The sequence below is a fragment of the Schistocerca gregaria genome, unplaced genomic scaffold (assembly GCF_023897955.1).
Source record: "Schistocerca gregaria isolate iqSchGreg1 unplaced genomic scaffold, iqSchGreg1.2 ptg000451l, whole genome shotgun sequence".
Classification (NCBI taxonomy): Eukaryota; Metazoa; Arthropoda; class Insecta; order Orthoptera; family Acrididae; genus Schistocerca; species Schistocerca gregaria.
The window spans coordinates 832,245-858,864 of record NW_026061871.1 but is presented as its reverse complement, the minus strand read 5'-3'; the positions used below and the strand labels follow the sequence as shown (position 1 = coordinate 858,864).

Sequence of the window (26,620 nt, the reverse complement as noted above, 5' to 3'; positions counted from 1 at the left end):
GGCGCTGGGTATCGATCCCAGTACCTCTCGTGCACTAAGCGAGCGCTCTACCATCTGAGCTACGCCCACCCCCCCCGATAACTAGTAGTGCTACATACAGTCATATCAACGTCACAGACCCTTGCACTCCCATTATTCCGCAGACAAACACTACTCTCTATGTATCAGTGAGGGTGTCTTTCAGGTTTCGTGCATTCTGTATCGAATCGTAGTTGGCCACAATGAAAGTGGCACGCATAACGTCGAAAATAGAGTTCAGACACCGCTCAGAGTAAGACGAACGTGTTGTCCACCGCTAGACTTCAATGACGTTAAGCCGTGATACCTAAGACAGATCTGCATTCGATAACACCACGATAACAGCCGGTCCCCACACTTACATCTTGCTCTCCTTATGACAGTATACATCATATCAGTCTGTGACGCTGGTTTTGCAACTTCTTGCGTGCGTTTATGTTCCCCCGACCAACACTTACCATGCACTGACCACAAAACATGGAGGAGCCGGGGCTTGAACCCGAGACCGTCCACACGCTAAGCGAACGATCTGCCAACTGAGCTACAGCTACACACACGACCAAGCCTGGCTATTCTCCATTCTTTGCGACTCTGATGTGCACGGACACGATGGTTGGTTGGTTTGTAGCGGCGAAGGTACCAGAATACAAAGGCGCGGACACGTTCATATACACAAGAATTCCAAGTAGTTTCGATGCTCTGGTATTACGAATGCAAATTCCGTCTGTTTTGAACGTCTTAAATTGAAAGGGCGGTCACAAATTGGTCCATTTCACTCCTTGTCCACAACCACACAGCACCTGAGGTAACAAGCACATCTCGAGCCCCATTGTGCTCTCCATTGTTCATGCCAACTCAGTGCCTCGCTCTTTGCTACTGTGTAAAACTCTTGTCGTCCAACTGCAAAACACTGGGACACAACAAGTTTCCGCGTCCCCATTGCACTGATCGTACTACGAAACGCTCCCCAAACTTGGCAATCACCCATGCAGATGACTTTTCCGACTTTACACGACGCTCACGCTAGTGACAGCCTTATTTATAGTTCGACGTCGCGCCAAAGCGAATGAGCACATTTCGCCTACGGCTTAGGCCGCTCTTCTAGTGTGGCTGCTCTGTGTCTGCAGGCAGCGAGGGGCTGCAAGCTTCCTGTGTTCGCACCTATATCACCTGTGCTTCCTTGTCAGAGACAGACTATCGCAAAACATACAACTCACTCCATGAATTGATTGCTACGGCATCTGTTATCAGCAGTCACAACCAGCAACACCAGTAGCAGCCGACTGCACGCAAAGAATGGCAACGTGCAGTGGGATTTACGTGAAATCGGCGCAATTGTGGATGCTAATCGTTCGCTTGTATCTGCCTACACACCTCTGCCGGTTGGGAATTATTCCACTTGCATGGCAAGGTGCGCATGTAGGTGTGTTAAAAATTCTGGAGGCGCTGGGTATCGATCCCAGTACCTCTCGTGCACTAAGCGAGCGCTCTACCATCTGAGCTACGCCCACCCCCCCCGATAACTAGTAGTGCTACATACAGTCATATCAACGTCACAGACCCTTGCACTCCCATTATACCGCAGACAAACACTACTCTCTATGTATCAGTGAGGGTGTCTTTCAGGTTTCGTGCATTCTGTATCGAATCGTAGTTGGCCACAATGAAAGTGGCACGCATAACGTCGAAAATAGAGTTCAGACACCGCTCAGAGTAAGACGAACGTGTTGTCCACCGCTAGACTTCAATGACGTTAAGCCGTGATACCTAAGACAGATCTGCATTCGATAACACCACGATAACAGCCGGTCCCCACACTTACATCTTGCTCTCCTTATGACAGTATACATCATATCAGTCTGTGACGCTGGTTTTGCAACTTCTTGCGTGCGTTTATGTTCCCCCGACCAACACTTACCATGCACTGACCACAAAACATGGAGGAGCCGGGGCTTGAACCCGAGACCGTCCACACGCTAAGCGAACGATCTGCCAACTGAGCTACAGCTACACACACGACCAAGCCTGGCTATTCTCCATTCTTTGCGACTCTGATGTGCACGGACACGATGGTTGGTTGGTTTGTAGCGGCGAAGGTACCAGAATACAAAGGCGCGGACACGTTCATATACACAAGAATTCCAAGTAGTTTCGATGCTCTGGTATTACGAATGCAAATTCCGTCTGTTTTGAACGTCTTAAATTGAAAGGGCGGTCACAAATTGGTCCATTTCACTCCTTGTCCACAACCACACAGCACCTGAGGTAACAAGCACATCTCGAGCCCCATTGTGCTCTCCATTGTTCATGCCAACTCAGTGCCTCGCTCTTTGCTACTGTGTAAAACTCTTGTCGTCCAACTGCAAAACACTGGGACACAACAAGTTTCCGCGTCCCCATTGCACTGATCGTACTACGAAACGCTCCCCAAACTTGGCAATCACCCATGCAGATGACTTTTCCGACTTTACACGACGCTCACGCTAGTGACAGCCTTATTTATAGTTCGACGTCGCGCCAAAGCGAATGAGCACATTTCGCCTACGGCTTAGGCCGCTCTTCTAGTGTGGCTGCTCTGTGTCTGCAGGCAGCGAGGGGCTGCAAGATTCCTGTGTTCGCACCTATATCACCTGTGCTTCCTTGTCAGAGACAGACTATCGCAAAACATACAACTCACTCCATGAATTGATTGCTACGGCATCTGTTATCAGCAGTCACAACCAGCAACACCAGTAGCAGCCGACTGCACGCAAAGAATGGCAACGTGCAGTGGGATTTACGTGAAATCGGCGCAATTGTGGATGCTAATCGTTCGCTTGTATCTGCCTACACGCCTCTGCCGGTTGGGAATTATTCCACTTGCATGGCAAGGTGCGCATGTAGGTGTGTTAAAAATTCTGGAGGCGCTGGGTATCGATCCCAGTACCTCTCGCACACTAAGCGAGCGCTCTACCATCTGAGCTACGCCCACCACCCTGATAACTAGTAGTGCTACATACAGTCATATCAACGTCACAGACCCTTGCACTCCCATTATTCCGCAGACAAACACTACTCTCTATGTATCAGTGAGGGTGTCTTTCAGGTTTCGTGCATTCTGTATCGAATCGTAGTTGGCCACAATGAAAGTGGCACGCATAACGTCGAAAATAGAGTTCAGACACCGCTCTGAGTAAGACTAACGTGTTGTCCACCTCTAGACTTCAATGACGTTAAGCCGTGATACCTAAGACAGATCTGCACTCGATGACACCACGATAACAGCCGGTCCCCACACTTACATCTTGCTCTCCTTATGACAGTATACATCATATCAGTCTGTGACGCTGGTTTTGCAACTTCTTGCGTGCGTTTATGTTCGCCCCGACCAACACTTACCATGCACTGACCACAAAACATGGAGGAGCCGGGGCTTGAACCCGAGACCGTCCACACGCTAAGCGAACGAAATGCCAACTGAGCTACAGCTACACACACGACCAAGCCTGGCTATTCTCCATTCTTTGCGACTCTGATGTGCACGGACACGATGGTTGGTTGGTTTGTAGCGGCGACGGTACCAGAATACAAAGGCGCGGACACGTTCATATATACAAGAATTCCAAGTAGTTTCGATGCTCTGGTATTACGAATGCAAATTCCGTCTGTTTTGAACGTCTTAAATTGAAAGGGCGGTCACAAATTGGTCCATTTCACTCCTTGTCCACAACCACACAGCACCTGAGGTAACAAGCACATCTCGAGCCCCATTGTGCTCTCCATTGTTCATGCCAACTCAGTGCCTCGCTCTTTGCTACTGTGTAAAACTCTTGTCGTCCAACTGCAAAACACTGGGACACAACAAGTTTCCGCGTCCCCATTGCACTGATCGTACTACGAAACGCTCCCCAAACTTGGCAATCACCCATGCAGATGACTTTTCCGACTTTACACGACGCTCACGCAACGCTCACGCTAGTGACAGCCTTATTTATAGTTCGACGTCGCGCCAAAGCGAATGAGCACATTTCGCCTACGGCTTAGGCCGCTCTTCTAGTGTGGCTGCTCTGTGTCTGCAGGCAGCGAGGGGCTGCAAGCTCCCAGTGTTCGCACCTATATCACCTGTGCTTCCTTGTCAGAGACAGACTATCGCAAAACATACAACTCACTCCATGAATTGATTGCTACGGCATCTGTTATCAGCAGTCACAACCAGCAACACCAGTAGCAGCCGACTGCACGCAAAGAATGGCAACGTGCAGTGGGATTTACGTGAAATCGGCGCAATTGTGGATGCTAATCGTTCGCTTGTATCTGCCTACACACCTCTGCCGGTTGGGAATTATTCCACTTGCATGGCAAGGTGCGCATGTAGGTGTGTTAAAAATTCTGGAGGCGCTGGGTATCGATCCCAGTACCTCTCGCACACTAAGCGAGCGCTCTACCATCTGAGCTACGCCCAACCCCCGATAACTAATAGTGCTACATACAGTCATATCAACGTCACAGACCCTTGCACTCCCATTATTCCGCAGACAAACACTACTCTCTATGTATCAGTGAGGGTGTCTTTCAGGTTTCGTGCATTCTGTATCGAATCGTAGTTGGCCACAATGAAAGTGGCACGCATAACGTCGAAAATAGAGTTCAGACACCGCTCTGAGTAAGACGAACGTGTTGTCCACCTCTAGACTTCAATGACGTTAAGCCGTGATACCTAAGACAGATCTGCACTCGATGACACCACGATAACAGCCGGTCCCCACACTTACATCTTGCTCTCCTTATGACAGTATACTTCATATCAGTCTGTGACGCTGGTTTTGCAACTTCTTGCGTGCGTTTATGTTCCCCCGACCAACACTTACCATGCACTGACCACAAAACATGGAGGAGCCGGGGCTTGAACCCGAGACCGTCCACACGCTAAGCGAACGATCTGCCAACTGAGCTACAGCTACACACACGACCAAGCCTGGCTATTCTCCATTCTTTGCGACTCTGATGTGCACGGACACGATGGTTGGTTGGTTTGTAGCGGCGACGGTACCAGAATACAAAGGCGCGGACACGTTCATATACACAAGAATTCCAAGTAGTTTCGATGCTCTGGTATTACGAATGCAAATTCCGTCTGTTTTGAACGTCATAAATTGAAAGGGCGGTCACAAATTGGTCCATTTCACTCCTTGTCCACATCCACACAGCACCTGAGGTAACAAGCACATCTCGAGCCCCATTGTGCTCTCCATTGTTCATGCCAACTCAGTGCCTCGCTCTTTGCTACTGTGTAAAACTCTTGTCGTCCAACTGCAAAACACTGGGACACAACAAGTTTCCGCGTCCCCATTGCACTGATCGTACTACGAAACGCTCCCCAAACTTGGCAATCACCCATGCAGATGACTTTTCCGACTTTACACGACGCTCACGCAACGCTCACGCTAGTGACAGCCTTATTTATAGTTCGACGTCGCGCCAAAGCGAATGAGCACATTTCGCCTACGGCTTAGGCCGCTCTTCTAGTGTGGCTGCTCTGTGTCTGCAGGCAGCGAGGGGCTGCAAGCTTCCTGTGTTCGCACCTATATCACCTGTGCTTCCTTGTCAGAGACAGACTATCGCAAAACATACAACTCACTCCATGAATTGATTGCTACGGCATCTGTTATCAGCAGTCACAACCAGCAACACCAGTAGCAGCCGACTGCACGCAAAGAATGGCAACGTGCAGTGGGATTTACGTGAAATCGGCGCAATTGTGGATGCTAATCGTTCGCTTGTATCTGCCTACACGCCTCTGCCGGTTGGGAATTATTCCACTTGCATGGCAAGGTGCGCATGTAGGTGTATTAAAAATTCTGGAGGCGCTGGGTATCGATCCCAGTACCTCTCGCACACTAAGCGAGCGCTCTACCATCTGAGCTACGCCCACCACCCTGATAACTAGTAGTGCTACATACAGTCATATCAACGTCACAGACCCTTGCACTCCCATTATTCCGCAGACAAACACTACTCTCTATGTATCAGTGAGGGTGTCTTTCAGGTTTCGTGCATTCTGTATCGAATCGTAGTTGGCCACAATGAAAGTGGCACGCATAACGTCGAAAATAGAGTTCAGACACCGCTCTGAGTAAGACTAACGTGTTGTCCACCTCTAGACTTCAATGACGTTAAGCCGTGATACCTAAGACAGATCTGCACTCGATGACACCACGATAACAGCCGGTCCCCACACTTACATCTTGCTCTCCTTATGACAGTATACATCATATCAGTCTGTGACGCTGGTTTTGCAACTTCTTGCGTGCGTTTATGTTCGCCCCGACCAACACTTACCATGCACTGACCACAAAACATGGAGGAGCCGGGGCTTGAACCCGAGACCGTCCACACGCTAAGCGAACGATCTGCCAACTGAGCTACAGCTACACACACGACCAAGCCTGGCTATTCTCCATTCTTTGCGACTCTGATGTGCACGGACACGATGGTTGGTTGGTTTGTAGCGGCGAAGGTACCAGAATACAAAGGCGCGGACACGTTCATATACACAAGAGTTCCAAGTAGTTTCGATGCTCTGGTATTACGAATGCAAATTCCGTCTGTTTTGAACGTCTTAAATTGAAAGGGCGGTCACAAATTGGTCCATTTCACTCCTTGTCCACAACCACACAGCACCTGAGGTAACAAGCACATCTCGAGCCCCATTGTGCTCTCCATTGTTCATGCCAACTCAGTGCCTCGCTCTTTGCTACTGTGTAAAACTCTTGTCGTCCAACTGCAAAACACTGGGACACAACAAGTTTCCGCGTCCCCATTGCACTGATCGTACTACGAAACGCTCCCCAAACTTGGCAATCACCCATGCAGATGACTTTTCCGACTTTACACGACGCTCACGCAACGCTCACGCTAGTGACAGCCTTATTTATAGTTCGACGTCGCGCCAAAGCGAATGAGCACATTTCGCCTACGGCTTAGGCCGCTCTTCTAGTGTGGCTGCTCTGTGTCTGCAGGCAGCGAGGGGCTGCAAGCTTCCTGTGTTCGCACCTATATCACCTGTGCTTCCTTGTCAGAGACAGACTATCGCAAAACATACAACTCACTCCATGAATTGATTGCTACGGCATCTGTTATCAGCAGTCACAACCAGCAACACCAGTAGCAGCCGACTGCACGCAAAGAATGGCAACGTGCAGTGGGATTTACGTGAAATCGGCGCAATTGTGGATGCTAATCGTTCGCTTGTATCTGCCTACACACCTCTGCCGGTTGGGAATTATTCCACTTGCATGGCAAGGTGCGCATGTAGGTGTGTTAAAAATTCTGGAGGCGCTGGGTATCGATCCCAGTACCTCTCGCACACTAAGCGAGCGCTCTACCATTTGAGCTACGCCCACCCCCCTGATAACTAGTAGTGCTACATACAGTCATATCAACGTCACAGACCCTTGCACTCCCATTATTCCGCAGACAAACACTACTCTGTATGTATCAGTGAGGGTGTCTTTCAGGTTTCGTGCATTCTGTATCGAATCGTAGTTGGCCACAATGAAAGTGGCACGCATAGCGTCGAAAATAGAGTTCAGACACCGCTCTGAGTAAGACGAACGTGTTGTCCACCGCTAGACTTCAATGACGTTAAGCCGTGATACCTAAGACAGATCTGCACTCGATGACACCACGATAACAGCCGGTCCCCACACTTACATCTTGCTCTCCTTATGACAGTATACATCATATCAGTCTGTGACGCTGGTTTTGCAACTTCTTGCGTGCGTTTATGTTCGCCCCGACCAACACTTACCATGCACTGACCACAAAACATGGAGGAGCCGGGGCTTGAACCCGAGACCGTCCACACGCTAAGCGAACGATCTGCCAACTGAGCTACAGCTACACACACGACCAAGCCTGGCTATTCTCCATTCTTTGCGACTCTGATGTGCACGGACACGATGGTTGGTTGGTTTGTAGCGGCGAAGGTACCAGAATACAAAGGCGCGGACACGTTCATATACACAAGAGTTCCAAGTAGTTTCGATGCTCTGGTATTACGAATGCAAATTCCGTCTGTTTTGAACGTCTTAAATTGAAAGGGCGGTCACAAATTGGTCCATTTCACTCCTTGTCCACAACCACACAGCACCTGAGGTAACAAGCACATCTCGAGCCCCATTGTGCTCTCCATTGTTCATGCCAACTCAGTGCCTCGCTCTTTGCTACTGTGTAAAACTCTTGTCGTCCAACTGCAAAACACTGGGACACAACAAGTTTCCGCGTCCCCATTGCACTGATCGTACTACGAAACGCTCCCCAAACTTGGCAATCACCCATGCAGATGACTTTTCCGACCTTACACGACGCTCACGCAACGCTCACGCTAGTGACAGCCTTATTTATAGTTCGACGTCGCGCCAAAGCGAATGAGCACATTTCGCCTACGGCTTAGGCCGCTCTTCTAGTGTGGCTGCTCTGTGTCTGCAGGCAGCGAGGGGCTGCAAGCTTCCTGTGTTCGCACCTATATCACCTATGCTTCCTTGTCAGAGACAGACTATCGCAAAACATACAACTCACTCCATGAATTGATTGCTACGGCATCTGTTATCAGCAGTCACAACCAGCAACACCAGTAGCAGCCGACTGCACGCAAAGAATGGCAACGTGCAGTGGGATTTACGTGAAATCGGCGCAATTGTGGATGCTAATCGTTCGCTTGTATCTGCCTACACACCTCTGCCGGTTGGGAATCATTCCACTTGCATGGCAAGGTGCGCATGTAGGTGTGTTAAAAATTCTGGAGGCGCTGGGTATCGATCCCAGTACCTCTCGCACACTAAGCGAGCGCTCTACCATCTGAGCTACGGCCACCCCCCCGATAACAAGTAGTGCTACATACAGTCATATCAACGTCACAGACCCTTGCACTCCCATTATTCCGCAGACAAACACTACTCTCTATGTATCAGTGAGGGTGTCTTTCAGGTTTCGTGCATTCTGTATCGAATCGTAGTTGGCCACAATGAAAGTGGCACGCATAACGTCGAAAATAGAGTTCAGACACCGCTCTGAGTAAGACGAACGTGTTGTCCACCGCTAGACTTCAATGACGTTAAGCCGTGATACCTAAGACAGATCTGCACTCGATGACACCACGATAACAGCCGGTCCCCACACTTACATCTTGCTCTCCTTATGACAGTATACATCATATCAGTCTGTGACGCTGGTTTTGCAACTTCTTGCGTGCGTTTATGTTCGCCCCGACCAACACTTACCATGCACTGACCACAAAACATGGAGGAGCCGGGGCTTGAACCCGAGACCGTCCACACGCTAAGCGAACGATCTGCCAACTGAGCTACAGCTACACACACGACCAAGCCTGGCTATTCTCCATTCTTTGCGACTCTGATGTGCACGGACACGATGGTTGGTTGGTTTGTAGCGGCGAAGGTACCAGAATACAAAGGCGCGGACACGTTCATATACACAAGAGTTCCAAGTAGTTTCGATGCTCTGGTATTACGAATGCAAATTCCGTCTGTTTTGAACGTCTTAAATTGAAAGGGCGGTCACAAATTGGTCCATTTCACTCCTTGTCCACAACCACACAGCACCTGAGGTAACAAGCACATCTCGAGCCCCATTGTGCTCTCCATTGTTCATGCCAACTCAGTGCCTCGCTCTTTGCTACTGTGTAAAACTCTTGTCGTCCAACTGCAAAACACTGGGACACAACAAGTTTCCGCGTCCCCATTGCACTGATCGTACTACGAAACGCTCCCCAAACTTGGCAATCACCCATGCAGATGACTTTTCCGACTTTACACGACGCTCACGCAACGCTCACGCTAGTGACAGCCTTATTTATAGTTCGACGTCGCGCCAAAGCGAATGAGCACATTTCGCCTACGGCTTAGGCCGCTCTTCTAGTGTGGCTGCTCTGTGTCTGCAGGCAGCGAGGGGCTGCAAGCTTCCTGTGTTCGCACCTATATCACCTGTGCTTCCTTGTCAGAGACAGACTATCGCAAAACATACAACTCACTCCATGAATTGATTGCTACGGCATCTGTTATCAGCAGTCACAACCAGCAACACCAGTAGCAGCCGACTGCACGCAAAGAATGGCAACGTGCAGTGGGATTTACGTGAAATCGGCGCAATTGTGGATGCTAATCGTTCGCTTGTATCTGCCTACACACCTCTGCCGGTTGGGAATTATTCCACTTGCATGGCAAGGTGCGCATGTAGGTGTGTTAAAAATTCTGGAGGCGCTGGGTATCGATCCCAGTACCTCTCGCACACTAAGCGAGCGCTCTACCATCTGAGCTACGCCCACCCCCCCGATAACTAGTAGTGCTACATACAGTCATATCAACGTCACAGACCCTTACACTCCCATTATTCCGCAGACAAACACTACTCTCTATGTATCAGTGAGGGTGTCTTTCAGGTTTCGTGCATTCTGTATCGAATCGTAGTTGGCCACAATGAAAGTGGCACGCATAACGTCGAAAATAGAGTTCAGACACCGCTCTGAGTAAGACGAACGTGTTGTCCACCGCTAGACTTCAATGACGTTAAGCCGTGATACCTAAGACAGATCTGCACTCGATGACACCACGATAACAGCCGGTCCCCACACTTACATCTTGCTCTCCTTATGACAGTATACATCATATCAGTCTGTGACGCTGGTTTTGCAACTTCTTGCGTGCGTTTATGTTCGCCCCGACCAACACTTACCATGCACTGACCACAAAACATGGAGGAGCCGGGGCTTGAACCCGAGACCGTCCACACGCTAAGCGAACGATCTGCCAACTGAGCTACAGCTACACACACAACCAAGCCTGGCTATTCTCCATTCTTTGCGACTCTGATGTGCACGGACACGATGGTTGGTTGGTTTGTAGCGGCGAAGGTACCAGAATACAAAGGCGCGGACACGTTCATATACACAAGAGTTCCAAGTAGTTTCGATGCTCTGGTATTACGAATGTAAATTCCGTCTGTTTTGAACGTCTTAAATTGAAAGGGCGGTCACAAATTGGTCCATTTCACTCCTTGTCCACAACCACACAGCACCTGAGGTAACAAGCACATCTCGAGCCCCATTGTGCTCTCCATTGTTCATGCCAACTCAGTGCCCCGCTCTTTGCTACTGTGTAAAACTCTTGTCGTCCAACTGCAAAACACTGGGACACAACAAGTTTCCGCGTCCCCATTGCACTGATCGTACTACGAAACGCTCCCCAAACTTGGCAATCACCCATGCAGATGACTTTTCCGACTTTACACGACGCTCACGCTAGTGACAGCCTTATTTATAGTTCGACGTCGCGCCAAAGCGAATGAGCACATTTCGCCTACGGCTTAGGCCGCTCTTCTAGTGTGGCTGCTCTGTGTCTGCAGGCAGCGAGTGGCTGCAAGCTTCCTGTGTTCGCACCTATATCACCTGTGCTTCCTTGTCAGAGACAGACTATCGCAAAACATACAACTCACTCCATGAATTGATTGCTACGGCATCTGTTATCAGCAGTCACAACCAGCAACACCAGTAGCAGCCGACTGCACGCAAAGAATGGCAACGTGCAGTGGGATTTACGTGAAATCGGCGCAATTGTGGATGCTAATCGTTCGCTTGTATCTGCCTACACACCTCTGCCGGTTGGGAATTATTCCACTTGCATGGCAAGGTGCGCATGTAGGTGTGTTAAAAATTCTGGAGGCGCTGGGTATCGATCCCAGTACCTCTCGCACACTAAGCGAGCGCTCTACCATTTGAGCTACGCCCACCCCCCCGATACCTAGTAGTGCTACATACAGTCATATCAACGTCACAGACCCTTGCACTCCCATTATTCCGCAGACAAACACTACTCTCTATGTATCAGTGAGGGTGTCTTTCAGGTTTCGTGCATTCTGTATCGAATCGTAGTTGGCCACAATGAAAGTGGCACGCATAACGTCGAAAATAGAGTTCAGACACCGCTCTGAGTAAGACGAACGTGTTGTCCACCGCTGGACTTCAATGACGTTAAGCCGTGATACCTAAGACAGATCTGCACTCGATGACACCACGATAACAGCCGGTCCCCACACTTACATCTTGCTCTCCTTATGACAGTATACATCATATCAGTCTGTGACGCTGGTTTTGCAACTTCTTGCGTGCGTTTATGTTCGCCCCGACCAACACTTACCATGCACTGACCACAAAACATGGAGGAGCCGGGGCTTGAACCCGAGACCGTCCACACGCTAAGCGAACGATCTGCCAACTGAGCTACAGCTACACACACGACCAAGCCTGGCTATTCTCCATTCTTTGCGACTCTGATGTGCACGGACACGATGGTTGGTTGGTTTGTAGCGGCGAAGGTACCAGAATACAAAGGCGCGGACACGTTCATATACACAAGAGTTCCAAGTAGTTTCGATGCTCTGGTATTACGAATGCAAATTCCGTCTGTTTTGAACGTCTTAAATTGAAAGGGCGGTCACAAATTGGTCCATTTCACTCCTTGTCCACAACCACACAGCACCTGAGGTAACAAGCACATCTCGAGCGCCATTGTGCTCTCCATTGTTCATGCCAACTCACTGCCTCGCTCTTTGCTACTGTGTAAAACTCTTGTCGTCCAACTGCAAAACACTGGGACACAACAAGTTTCCGCGTCCCCATTGCACTGATCGTACTACGAAACGCTCCCCAAACTTGGCAATCACCCATGCAGATGACTTTTCCGACCTTACACGACGCTCACGCAACGCTCACGCTAGTGACAGCCTTATTTATAGTTCGACGTCGCGCCAAAGCGAATGAGCACATTTCGCCTACGGCTTAGGCCGCTCTTCTAGTGTGGCTACTCTGTGTCTGCAGGCAGCGAGGGGCTGCAAGCTTCCTGTGTTCGCACCTATATCACCTATGCTTCCTTGTCAGAGACAGACTATCGCAAAACATACAACTCACTCCATGAATTGATTGCTACGGCATCTGTTATCAGCAGTCACAACCAGCAACACCAGTAGCAGCCGACTGCACGCAAAGAATGGCAACGTGCAGTGGGATTTACGTGAAATCGGCGCAATTGTGGATGCTAATCGTTCGCTTGTATCTGCCTACACACCTCTGCCGGTTGGGAATTATTCCACTTGCATGACAAGGTGCGCATGTAGGTGTGTTAAAAATTCTGGAGGCGCTGGGTATCGATCCCAGTACCTCTCGCACACTAAGCGAGCGCTCTACCATCTGAGCTACGCCCACCCCTCCCGATAACTAGTAGTGCTACATACAGTCATATCAACGTCACAGACTCTTGCACTCCCATTATGCCGCAAACAAACACTACTCTCTATGTATCAGTGAGGGTGTCTTTCAGGTTTCGTGCATTCTGTATCGAATCGTAGTTGGCCACAATGAAAGTGGCACGCATAACGTCGAAAATAGAGTTCAGACACCGCTCTGAGTAAGACGAACGTGTTGTCCACCGCTAGACTTCAATGACGTTAAGCCGTGATACCTAAGACAGATCTGCACTCGATGACACCACGATAACAGCCGGTCCCCACACTTACATCTTGCTCTCCTTATGACAGTATACATCATATCAGTCTGTGACGCTGGTTTTGCAACTTCTTGCGTGCGTTTATGTTCGCCCCGACCAACACTTACCATGCACTGACCACAAAACATGGAGGAGCCGGGGCTTGAACCCGAGACCGTCCACACGCTAAGCGAACGATCTGCCAACTGAGCTACAGCTACACACACGACCAAGCCTGGCTATTCTCCATTCTTTGCGACTCTGATGTGCACGGACACGATGGTTGGTTGGTTTGTAGCGGCGAAGGTACCAGAATACAAAGGCGCGGACACGTTCATATACACAAGAGTTCCAAGTAGTTTCGATGCTCTGGTATTACGAATGCAAATTCCGTCTGTTTTGAACGTCTTAAATTGAAAGGGCGGTCACAAATTGGTCCGTTTCACTCCTTGTCCACAACCACACAGCACCTGAGGTAACAAGCACATCTCGAGCCCCATTGTGCTCTCCATTGTTCATGCCAACTCAGTGCCTCGCTCTTTGCTACTGTGTAAAACTCTTGTCGTCCAACTGCAAAACACTGGGACACAACAAGTTTCCGCGTCCCCATTGCACTGATCGTACTACGAAACGCTCCCCAAACTTGGCAATCACCCATGCAGATGACTTTTCCGACCTTACACGACGCTCACGCAACGCTCACGCTAGTGACAGCCTTATTTATAGTTCGACGTCGCGCCAAAGCGAATGAGCACATTTCGCCTACGGCTTAGGCCGCTCTTCTAGTGTGGCTGCTCTGTGTCTGCAGGCAGCGAGGGGCTGCAAGCTTCCTGTGTTCGCACCTATATCACCTGTGCTTCCTTGTCAGAGACAGACTATCGCAAAACATACAACTCACTCCATGAATTGATTGCTACGGCATCTGTTATCAGCAGTCACAACCAGCAACACCAGTAGCAGCCGACTGCACGCAAAGAATGGCAACGTGCAGTGGGATTTACGTGAAATCGGCGCAATTGTGGATGCTAATCGTTCGCTTGTATCTGCCTACACACCTCTGCCGGTTGGGAATTATTCCACTTGCATGGCAAGGTGCGCATGTAGGTGTGTTAAAAATTCTGGAGGCGCTGGGTATCGATCCCATTACCTCTCGCACACTAAGCGAGCGCTCTACCATCTGAGCTACGCCCACCCTCCCCGATAACTAGTAGTGCCACATACAGTCATATCAACGTCACAGACCCTTGCACTCCCATTATTCCGCAAACAAACACTACTCTCTATGTATCAGTGAGGGTGTCTTTCAGGTTTCGTGCATTCTGTATCGAATCGTAGTTGGCCACAATGAAAGTGGCACGCATAACGTCGAAAATAGAGTTCAGACACCGCTCTGAGTAAGACGAACGTGTTGTCCACCGCTAGACTTCAATGACGTTAAGCCGTGATACCTAAGACAGATCTGCACTCGATGACACCAGGATAACAGCCGGTCCCCACACTTACATCTTGCTCTCCTTATGACAGTATACATCATATCAGTCTGTGACGCTGGTTTTGCAACTTCTTGCGTGCGTTTATGTTCGCCCCGACCAACACTTACCATGCACTGACCACAAAACATGGAGAAGCCGGGGCTTGAACCCGAGACCGTCCACACGCTAAGCGAACGATCTGCCAACTGAGCTACAGCTACACACACGACCAAGCCTGGCTATTCTCCATTCTTTGCGACTCTGATGTGCACGGACACGATGGTTGGTTGGTTTGTAGCGGCGAAGGTACCAGAATACAAAGGCGCGGACACGTTCATATACACAAGAGTTCCAAGTAGTTTCGATGCTCTGGTATTACGAATGCAAATTCCGTCTGTTTTGAACGTCTTAAATTGAAAGGGCGGTCACAAATTGGTCCGTTTCACTCCTTGTCCACAACCACACAGCACCTGAGGTAACAAGCACATCTCGAGCCCCATTGTGCTCTCCATTGTTCATGCCAACTCAGTGCCTCGCTCTTTGCTACTGTGTAAAACTCTTGTCGTCCAACTGCAAAACACTGGGACACAACAAGTTTCCGCGTCCCCATTGCACTGATCGTACTACGAAACGCTCCCCAAACTTGGCAATCACCCATGCAGATGACTTTTCCGACCTTACACGACGCTCACGCAACGCTCACGCTAGTGACAGCCTTATTTATAGTTCGACGTCGCGCCAAAGCGAATGAGCACATTTCGCCTACGGCTTAGGCCGCTCTTCTAGTGTGGCTGCTCTGTGTCTGCAGGCAGCGAGGGGCTGCAAGCTTCCTGTGTTCGCACCTATATCACCTGTGCTTCCTTGTCAGAGACAGACTATCGCAAAACATACAACTCACTCCATGAATTGATTGCTACGGCATCTGTTATCAGCAGTCACAACCAGCAACACCAGTAGCAGCCGACTGCACGCAAAGAATGGCAACGTGCAGTGGGATTTACGTGAAATCGGCGCAATTGTGGATGCTAATCGTTCGCTTGTATCTGCCTACACACCTCTGCCGGTTGGGAATTATTCCACTTGCATGGCAAGGTGCGCATGTAGGTGTGTTAAAAATTCTGGAGGCGCTGGGTATCGATCCCAGTACCTCTCGCACACTAAGCGAGCGCTCTACCATCTGAGCTACGCCCACCCTCCCCGATAACTAGTAGTGCTACATACAGTCATATCAACGTCACAGACCCTTGCACTCCCATTATTCCGCAGACAAACACTACTCTCTATGTATCAGTGAGGGTGTCTTTCAGGTTTCGTGCATTCTGTATCGAATCGTAGTTGGCCACAATGAAAGTGGCACGCATAACGTCGAAAATAGAGTTCAGACACCGCTCTGAGTAAGACGAACGTGTTGTCCACCGCTAGACTTCAATGACGTTAAGCCGTGATACCTAAGACAGATCTGCACTCGATGACACCACGATAACAGCCGGTCCCCACACTTACATCTTGCTCTCCTTATGACAGTATACATCATATCAGTCTGTGACGCTGGTTTTGCAACTTCTTGCGTGCGTTTATGTTCGCCCCGACCAACACTTACCATGCACTGACCACAAAACATGGAGGAGCCGGGGCTTGAACCCGAGACCGTCCACACGCTAAGCGAACGATCTGCCAACTGAGCTACAGCTACACACACGACCAAGCCTGGCTATTCTCCATTCTTTGCGACTCTGATGTGCACGGACACGATGGTTGGTTGGTTTGTAGCGGCGAAGGTACCAGAATACAAAGGCGCGGACACGTTCATATACACAAGAGTTCCAAGTAGTTTCGATGCTCTGGTATTACGAATGCAAATTCCGTCTGTTTTGAACGTCTTAAATTGAAAGGGCGGTCACAAATTGGTCCATTTCACTCCTTGTCCACAACCACACAGCACCTGAGGTAACAAGCACATCTCGAGCCCCATTGTGCTCTCCATTGTTCATGCCAACTCAGTGCCTCGCTCTTTGCTACTGTGTAAAACTCTTGTCGTCCAACTGCAAAACACTGGGACACAACAAGTTTCCGCGTCCCCATTGCACTGATCGTACTACGAAACGCTCCCCAAACTTGGCAATCACCCATGCAGATGACTTTTCCGACCTTACACGACGCTCACGCAACGCTCACGCTAGTGACAGCCTTATTTATAGTTCGACGTCGCGCCAAAGCGAATGAGCACATTTCGCCTACGGCTTAGGCCGCTCTTCTAGTGTGGCTGCTCTGTGTCTGCAGGCAGCGAGGGGCTGCAAGCTTCCTGTGTTCGCACCTATATCACCTGTGCTTCCTTGTCAGAGACAGACTATCGCAAAACATACAACTCACTCCATGAATTGATTGCTACGGCATCTGTTATCAGCAGTCACAACCAGCAACACCAGTAGCAGCCGACTGCACGCAAAGAATGGCAACGTGCAGTGGGATTTACGTGAAATCGGCGCAATTGTGGATGCTAATCGTTCGCTTGTATCTGCCTACACACCTCTGCCGGTTGGGAATTATTCCACTTGCATGGCAAGGTGCGCATGTAGGTGTGTTAAAAATTCTGGAGGCGCTGGGTATCGATCCCAGTACCTCTCGCACACTAAGCGAGCGCTCTACCATCTGAGCTACGCCCACCCTCCCCGATAACTAGTAGTGCTACATACAGTCATATCGACGTCACAGACCCTTGCACTCCCATTATTCCGCAAACAAACACTACTCTCTATGTATCAGTGAGGGTGTCTTTCAGGTTTCGTGCATTCTGTATCGAATCGTAGTTGGCCACAATGAAAGTGGCACGCATAACGTCGAAAATAGAGTTCAGACACCGCTCTGAGTAAGACGAACGTGTTGTCCACCGCTAGACTTCAATGACGTTAAGCCGTGATACCTAAGACAGATCTGCACTCGATGACACCACGATAACAGCCGGTCCCCACACTTACATCTTGCTCTCCTTATGACAGTATACATCATATCAGTCTGTGACGCTGGTTTTGCAACTTCTTGCGTGCGTTTATGTTCGCCCCGACCAACACTTACCATGCACTGACCACAAAACATGGAGGAGCCGGGGCTTGAACCCGAGACCGTCCACACGCTAAGCGAACGATCTGCCAACTGAGCTACAGCTACACACACGACCAAGCCTGGCTATTCTCCATTCTTTGCGACTCTGATGTGCACGGACACGATGGTTGGTTGGTTTGTAGCGGCGAAGGTACCAGAATACAAAGGCGCGGACACGTTCATATACACAAGAGTTCCAAGTAGTTTCGATGCTCTGGTATTACGAATGCAAATTCCGTCTGTTTTGAACGTCTTAAATTGAAAGGGCGGTCACAAATTGGTCCATTTCACTCCTTGTCCACAACCACACAGCACCTGAGGTAACAAGCACATCTCGAGCCCCATTGTGCTCTCCATTGTTCATGCCAACTCAGTGCCTCGCTCTTTGCTACTGTGTAAAACTCTTGTCGTCCAACTGCAAAACACTGGGACACAACAAGTTTCCGCGTCCCCATTGCACTGATCGTACTACGAAACGCTCCCCAAACTTGGCAATCACCCATGCAGATGACTTTTCCGACTTTACACGACGCTCACGCAACGCTCACGCTAGTGACAGCCTTATTTATAGTTCGACGTCGCGCCAAAGCGAATGAGCACATTTCGCCTACGGCTTAGGCCGCTCTTCTAGTGTGGCTGCTCTGTGTCTGCAGGCAGCGAGGGGCTGCAAGCTTCCTGTGTTCGCACCTATATCACCTGTGCTTCCTTGTCAGAGACAGACTATCGCAAAACATACAACTCACTCCATGAATTGATTGCTACGGCATCTGTTATCAGCAGTCACAACCAGCAACACCAGTAGCAGCCGACTGCACGCAAAGAATGGCAACGTGCAGTGGGATTTACGTGAAATCGGCGCAATTGTGGATGCTAATCGTTCGCTTGTATCTGCCTACACACCTCTGCCGGTTGGGAATTATTCCACTTGCATGGCAAGGTGCGCATGTAGGTGTGTTAAAAATTCTGGAGGCGCTGGGTATCGATCCCAGTACCTCTCGCACACTAAGCGAGCGCTCTACCATCTGAGCTACGCCCACCCTCCCCGATAACTAGTTGTGCTACATACAGTCATATCAACGTCACAGACCCTTGCACTCCCATTATTCCGCAGACAAACACTACTCTCTATGTATCAGTGAGGGTGTCTTTCAGGTTTCGTGCATTCTGTATCGAATCGTAGTTGGCCACAATGAAAGTGGCACGCATTACGTCGAAAATAGAGTTCAGACACCGCTCTGAGTAAGACGAACGTGTTGTCCACCGCTAGACTTCAATGACGTTAAGCCGTGATACCTAAGACAGATCTGCACTCGATGACACCACGATAACAGCCGGTCCCCACACTTACATCTTGCTCTCCTTATGACAGTATACATCATATCAGTCTGTGACGCTGGTTTTGCAACTTCTTGCGTGCGTTTATGTTCGCCCCGACCAACACTTACCATGCACTGACCACAAAACATGGAGGAGCCGGGGCTTGAACCCGAGACCGTCCACACGCTAAGCGAACGATCTGCCAACTGAGCTACAGCTACACACACGACCAAGCCTGGCTATTCTCCATTCTTTGCGACTCTGATGTGCACGGACACGATGGTTGGTTGGTTTGTAGCGGCGAAGGTACCAGAATACAAAGGCGCGGACACGTTCATATACACAAGAGTTCCAAGTAGTTTCGATGCTCTGGTATTACGAATGCAAATTCCGTCTGTTTTGAACGTCTTAAATTGAAAGGGCGGTCACAAATTGGTCCATTTCACTCCTTGTCCACAACCACACAGCACCTGAGGTAACAAGCACATCTCGAGCCCCATTGTGCTCTCCATTGTTCATGCCAACTCAGTGCCTCGCTCTTTGCTACTGTGTAAAACTCTTGTCGTCCAACTGCAAAACACTGGGACACAACAAGTTTCCGCGTCCCCATTGCACTGATCGTACTACGAAACGCTCCCCAAACTTGGCAATCACCCATGCAGATGACTTTTCCGACCTTACACGACGCTCACGCAACGCTCACGCTAGTGACAGCCTTATTTATAGTTCGACGTCGCGCCAAAGCGAATGAGCACATTTCGCCTACGGCTTAGGCCGCTCTTCTAGTGTGGCTGCTCTGTGTCTGCAGGCAGCGAGGGGCTGCAAGCTTCCTGTGTTCGCACCTATATCACCTGTGCTTCCTTGTCAGAGACAGACTATCGCAAAACATACAACTCACTCCATGAATTGATTGCTACGGCATCTGTTATCAGCAGTCACAACCAGCAACACCAGTAGCAGCCGACTGCACGCAAAGAATGGCAACGTGCAGTGGGATTTACGTGAAATCGGCGCAATTGTGGATGCTAATCGTTCGCTTGTATCTGCCTACACACCTCTGCCGGTTGGGAATTATTCCACTTGCATGGCAAGGTGCGCATGTAGGTGTGTTAAAAATTCTGGAGGCGCTGGGTATCGATCCCAGTACCTCTCGCACACTAAGCGAGCGCTCTACCATCTGAGCTACGCCCACCCTCCCCGATAACTAGTAGTGCTACATACAGTCATATCGACGTCAGAGACCCTTGCACTCCCATTATTCCGCAAACAAACACTACTCTCTATGTATCAGTGAGGGTGTCTTTCAGGTTTCGTGCATTCTGTATCGAATCGTAGTTGGCCACAATGAAAGTGGCACGCATAACGTCGAAAATAGAGTTCAGACACCGCTCTGAGTAAGACGAACGTGTTGTCCACCGCTAGACTTCAATGACGTTAAGCCGTGATACCTAAGACAGATCTGCACTCGATGACACCACGATAACAGCCGGTCCCCACACTTACATCTTGCTCTCCTTATGACAGTATACATCATATCAGTCTGTGACGCTGGTTTTGCAACATCTTGCGTGGGTTTATGTTCGCCCCGACCAACACTTACCATGCACTGACCACAAAACATGGAGGAGCCGGGGCTTGAACCCGAGACCGTCCACACGCTAAGCGAACGATCTGCCAACTGAGCTACAGCTACACACACGACCAAGCCTGGCTATTCTCCATTCTTTGCGACTCTGATGTGCACGGACACGATGGTTGGTTGGTTTGTAGCGGCGAAGGTACCAGAATACAAAGGCGCGGACACGTTCATATACACAAGAGTTCCAAGTAGTTTCGATGCTCTGGTATTACGAATGCAAATTCCGTCTGTTTTGAACGTCTTAAATTGAAAGGGCGGTCACAAATTGGTCCATTTCACTCCTTGTCCACAACCACACAGCACCTGAGGTAACAAGCACATCTCGAGCCCCATTGTGCTCTCCATTGTTCATGCCAACTCAGTGCCTCGCTCTTTGCTACTGTGTAAAACTCTTGTCGTCCAACTGCAAAACACTGGGACACAACAAGTTTCCGCGTCCCCATTGCACTGATCGTACTACGAAACGCTCCCCAAACTTGGCAATCACCCATGCAGATGACTTTTCCGACTTTACACGACGCTCACGCAACGCTCACGCTAGTGACAGCCTTATTTATAGTTCGACGTCGCGCCAAAGCGAATGAGCACATTTCGCCTACGGCTTAGGCCGCTCTTCTAGTGTGGCTGCTCTGTGTCTGCAGGCAGCGAGGGGCTGCAAGCTTCCTGTGTTCGCACCTATATCACCTGTGCTTCCTTGTCAGAGACAGACTATCGCAAAACATACAACTCACTCCATGAATTGATTGCTACGGCATCTGTTATCAGCAGTCACAACCAGCAACACCAGTAGCAGCCGACTGCACGCAAAGAATGGCAACGTGCAGTGGGATTTACGTGAAATCGGCGCAATTGTGGATGCTAATCGTTCGCTTGTATCTGCCTACACACCTCTGCCGGTTGGGAATTATTCCACTTGCATGGCAAGGTGCGCATGTAGGTGTGTTAAAAATTCTGGAGGCGCTGGGTATCGATCCCAGTACCTCTCGCACACTAAGCGGGCGCTCTACCATCTGAGCTACGCCCACCCTCCCCGATAACTAGTTGTGCTACATACAGTCATATCAACGTCACAGACCCTTGCACTCCCATTATTCCGCAGACAAACACTACTCTCTATGTATCAGTGAGGGTGTCTTTCAGGTTTCGTGCATTCTGTATCGAATCGTAGTTGGCCACAATGAAAGTGGCACGCATTACGTCGAAAATAGAGTTCAGACACCGCTCTGAGTAAGACGAACGTGTTGTCCACCGCTAGACTTCAATGACGTTAAGCCGTGATACCTAAGACAGATCTGCACTCGATGACACCACGATAACAGCCGGTCCCCACACTTACATCTTGCTCTCCTTATGACAGTATACATCATATCAGTCTGTGACGCTGGTTTTGCAACTTCTTGCGTGCGTTTATGTTCGCCCCGACCAACACTTACCATGCACTGACCACAAAACATGGAGGAGCCGGGGCTTGAACCCGAGACCGTCCACACGCTAAGCGAACGATCTGCCAACTGAGCTACAGCTACACACACGACCAAGCCTGGCTATTCTCCATTCTTTGCGACTCTGATGTGCACGGACACGATGGTTGGTTGGTTTGTAGCGGCGAAGGTACCAGAATACAAAGGCGCGGACACGTTCATATACACAAGAGTTCCAAGTAGTTTCGATGCTCTGGTATTACGAATGCAAATTCCGTCTGTTTTGAACGTCTTAAATTGAAAGGGCGGTCACAAATTGGTCCATTTCACTCCTTGTCCACAACCACACAGCACCTGAGGTAACAAGCACATCTCGAGCCCCATTGTGCTCTCCATTGTTCATGCCAACTCAGTGCCTCGCTCTTTGCTACTGTGTAAAACTCTTGTCGTCCAACTGCAAAACACTGGGACACAACAAGTTTCCGCGTCCCCATTGCACTGATCGTACTACGAAACGCTCCCCAAACTTGGCAATCACCCATGCAGATGACTTTTCCGACCTTACACGACGCTCACGCAACGCTCACGCTAGTGACAGCCTTATTTATAGTTCGACGTCGCGCCAAAGCGAATGAGCACATTTCGCCTACGGCTTAGGCCGCTCTTCTAGTGTAGCTGCTCTGTGTCTGCAGGCAGCGAGGGGCTGCAAGCTTCCTGTGTTCGCACCTATATCACCTGTGCTTCCTTGTCAGAGACAGACTATCGCAAAACATACAACTCACTCCATGAATTGATTGCTACGGCATCTGTTATCAGCAGTCACAACCAGCAACACCAGTAGCAGCCGACTGCACGCAAAGAATGGCAACGTGCAGTGGGATTTACGTGAAATCGGCGCAATTGTGGATGCTAATCGTTCGCTTGTATCTGCCTACACACCTCTGCCGGTTGGGAATTATTCCACTTGCATGGCAAGGTGCGCATGTAGGTGTGTTAAAAATTCTGGAGGCGCTGGGTATCGATCCCAGTACCTCTCGCACACTAAGCGAGCGCTCTACCATCTGAGCTACGCCCACCCTCCCCGATAACTAGTTGTGCTACATACAGTCATATCAACGTCACAGACCCTTGCACTCCCATTATTCCGCAGACAAACACTACTCTCTATGTATCAGTGAGGGTGTCTTTCAGGTTTCGTGCATTCTGTATCGAATCGTAGTTGGCCACAATGAAAGTGGCACGCATTACGTCGAAAATAGAGTTCAGACACCGCTCTGAGTAAGACGAACGTGTTGTCCACCGCTAGACTTCAATGACGTTAAGCCGTGATACCTAAGACAGATCTGCACTCGATGACACCACGATAACAGCCGGTCCCCACACTTACATCTTGCTCTCCTTATGACAGTATACATCATATCAGTCTGTGACGCTGGTTTTGCAACTTCTTGCGTGGGTTTATGTTCGCCCCGACCAACACTTACCATGCACTGACCACAAAACATGGAGGAGCCGGGGCTTGAACCCGAGACCGTCCACACGCTAAGCGAACGATCTGCCAACTGAGCTACAGCTACACACACGACCAAGCCTGGCTATTCTCCATTCTTTGCGACTCTGATGTGCACGGACACGATGGTTGGTTGGTTTGTAGCGGCGAAGGTACCAGAATACAAAGGCGCGGACACGTTCATATACACAAGAGTTCCAAGTAGTTTCGATGCTCTGGTATTACGAATGCAAATTCCGTCTGTTTTGAACGTCTTAAATTGAAAGGGCGGTCACAAATTGGTCCATTTCACTCCTTGTCCACAACCACACAGCACCTGAGGTAACAAGCACATCTCGAGCCCCATTGTGCTCTCCATTGTTCATGCCAACTCAGTGCCTCGCTCTTTGCTACTGTGTAAAACTCTTGTCGTCCAACTGCAAAACACTGGGACACAACAAGTTTCCGCGTCCCCATTGCACTGATCGTACTACGAAACGCTCCCCAAACTTGGCAATCACCCATGCAGATGACTTTTCCGACTTTACACGACGCTCACGCAACGCTCACGCTAGTGACAGCCTTATTTATAGTTCGACGTCGCGCCAAAGCGAATGAGCACATTTCGCCTACGGCTTAGGCCGCTCTTCTAGTGTGGCTGCTCTGTGTCTGCAGGCAGCGAGGGGCTGCAAGCTTCCTGTGTTCGCACCTATATCACCTGTGCTTCCTTGTCAGAGACAGACTATCGCAAAACATACAACTCACTCCATGAATTGATTGCTACGGCATCTGTTATCAGCAGTCACAACCAGCAACACCAGTAGCAGCCGACTGCACGCAAAGAATGGCAACGTGCAGTGGGATTTACGTGAAATCGGCGCAATTGTGGATGCTAATCGTTCGCTTGTATCTGCCTACACACCTCTGCCGGTTGGGAATTATTCCACTTGCATGGCAAGGTGCGCATGTAGGTGTGTTAAAAATTCTGGAGGCGCTGGGTATCGATCCCAGTACCTCTCGCACACTAAGCGAGCGCTCTACCATCTGAGCTACGCCCACCCTCCCCGATAACTAGTTGTGCTACATACAGTCATATCAACGTCACAGACCCTTGCACTCCCATTATTCCGCAGACAAACACTACTCTCTATGTATCAGTGAGGGTGTCTTTCAGGTTTCGTGCATTCTGTATCGAATCGTAGTTGGCCACAATGAAAGTGGCACGCATTACGTCGAAAATAGAGTTCAGACACCGCTCTGAGTAAGACGAACGTGTTGTCCACCGCTAGACTTCAATGACGTTAAGCCGTGATACCTAAGACAGATCTGCACTCGATGACACCACGATAACAGCCGGTCCCCACACTTACATCTTGCTCTCCTTATGACAGTATACATCATATCAGTCTGTGACGCTGGTTTTGCAACTTCTTGCGTGCGTTTATGTTCGCCCCGACCAACACTTACCATGCACTGACCACAAAACATGGAGGAGCCGGGGCTTGAACCCGAGACCGTCCACACGCTAAGCGAACGATCTGCCAACTGAGCTACAGCTACACACACGACCAAGCCTGGCTATTCTCCATTCTTTGCGACTCTGATGTGCACGGACACGATGGTTGGTTGGTTTGTAGCGGCGAAGGTACCAGAATACAAAGGCGCGGACACGTTCATATACACAAGAGTTCCAAGTAGTTTCGATGCTCTGGTATTACGAATGCAAATTCCGTCTGTTTTGAACGTCTTAAATTGAAAGGGCGGTCACAAATTGGTCCATTTCACTCCTTGTCCACAACCACACAGCACCTGAGGTAACAAGCACATCTCGAGCCCCATTGTGCTCTCCATTGTTCATGCCAACTCAGTGCCTCGCTCTTTGCTACTGTGTAAAACTCTTGTCGTCCAACTGCAAAACACTGGGACACAACAAGTTTCCGCGTCCCCATTGCACTGATCGTACTACGAAACGCTCCCCAAACTTGGCAATCACCCATGCAGATGACTTTTCCGACTTTACACGACGCTCACGCAACGCTCACGCTAGTGACAGCCTTATTTATAGTTCGACGTCGCGCCAAAGCGAATGAGCACATTTCGCCTACGGCTTAGGCCGCTCTTCTAGTGTGGCTGCTCTGTGTCTGCAGGCAGCGAGGGGCTGCAAGCTTCCTGTGTTCGCACCTATATCACCTGTGCTTCCTTGTCAGAGACAGACTATCGCAAAACATACAACTCACTCCATGAATTGATTGCTACGGCATCTGTTATCAGCAGTCACAACCAGCAACACCAGTAGCAGCCGACTGCACGCAAAGAATGGCAACGTGCAGTGGGATTTACGTGAAATCGGCGCAATTGTGGATGCTAATCGTTCGCTTGTATCTGCCTACACACCTCTGCCGGTTGGGAATTATTCCACTTGCATGGCAAGGTGCGCATGTAGGTGTGTTAAAAATTCTGGAGGCGCTGGGTATCGATCCCAGTACCTCTCGCACACTAAGCGAGCGCTCTACCATCTGAGCTACGCCCACCCTCCCCGATAACTAGTTGTGCTACATACAGTCATATCAACGTCACAGACCCTTGCACTCCCATTATTCCGCAGACAAACACTACTCTCTATGTATCAG

At 49.7% G+C, this 26,620-nt stretch overlaps 11 non-coding genes across 11 annotated transcripts; all 11 read right to left on the bottom strand.

Annotated features, from left to right (window-relative positions):
* Window positions 1–2,916: 2,916 nt before the first annotated feature.
* On the bottom strand, window positions 2,917–2,990 carry Trnat-agu (transfer RNA threonine (anticodon AGU)). Its single transcript has one exon. It is a non-coding gene; the product is annotated as a tRNA-Thr (tRNA).
* Window positions 2,991–5,856: 2,866 nt separating this feature from the next.
* On the bottom strand, window positions 5,857–5,930 carry Trnat-agu (transfer RNA threonine (anticodon AGU)). The gene has a single exon. It is a non-coding gene; the product is annotated as a tRNA-Thr (tRNA).
* Window positions 5,931–10,269: 4,339 nt separating this feature from the next.
* Trnat-agu (transfer RNA threonine (anticodon AGU)) lies at window positions 10,270–10,343 on the bottom strand. Its single transcript has one exon. It is a non-coding gene; the product is annotated as a tRNA-Thr (tRNA).
* A 2,857-nt stretch (window positions 10,344–13,200) lies between these two features.
* On the bottom strand, window positions 13,201–13,274 carry Trnat-agu (transfer RNA threonine (anticodon AGU)). The gene has a single exon. It is a non-coding gene; the product is annotated as a tRNA-Thr (tRNA).
* Window positions 13,275–16,144: 2,870 nt separating this feature from the next.
* Trnat-agu (transfer RNA threonine (anticodon AGU)) lies at window positions 16,145–16,218 on the bottom strand. Its single transcript has one exon. It is a non-coding gene; the product is annotated as a tRNA-Thr (tRNA).
* A 1,398-nt stretch (window positions 16,219–17,616) lies between these two features.
* Trnat-agu (transfer RNA threonine (anticodon AGU)) lies at window positions 17,617–17,690 on the bottom strand. Its single transcript has one exon. It is a non-coding gene; the product is annotated as a tRNA-Thr (tRNA).
* Window positions 17,691–19,088: 1,398 nt separating this feature from the next.
* On the bottom strand, window positions 19,089–19,162 carry Trnat-agu (transfer RNA threonine (anticodon AGU)). Its single transcript has one exon. It is a non-coding gene; the product is annotated as a tRNA-Thr (tRNA).
* Window positions 19,163–20,560: 1,398 nt separating this feature from the next.
* On the bottom strand, window positions 20,561–20,634 carry Trnat-agu (transfer RNA threonine (anticodon AGU)). Its single transcript has one exon. It is a non-coding gene; the product is annotated as a tRNA-Thr (tRNA).
* A 2,870-nt stretch (window positions 20,635–23,504) lies between these two features.
* Window positions 23,505–23,578, bottom strand: Trnat-agu (transfer RNA threonine (anticodon AGU)). The gene has a single exon. It is a non-coding gene; the product is annotated as a tRNA-Thr (tRNA).
* Window positions 23,579–24,976: 1,398 nt separating this feature from the next.
* Window positions 24,977–25,050, bottom strand: Trnat-agu (transfer RNA threonine (anticodon AGU)). The gene has a single exon. It is a non-coding gene; the product is annotated as a tRNA-Thr (tRNA).
* Window positions 25,051–26,448: 1,398 nt separating this feature from the next.
* Window positions 26,449–26,522, bottom strand: Trnat-agu (transfer RNA threonine (anticodon AGU)). Its single transcript has one exon. It is a non-coding gene; the product is annotated as a tRNA-Thr (tRNA).
* Window positions 26,523–26,620: the final 98 nt, after the last annotated feature.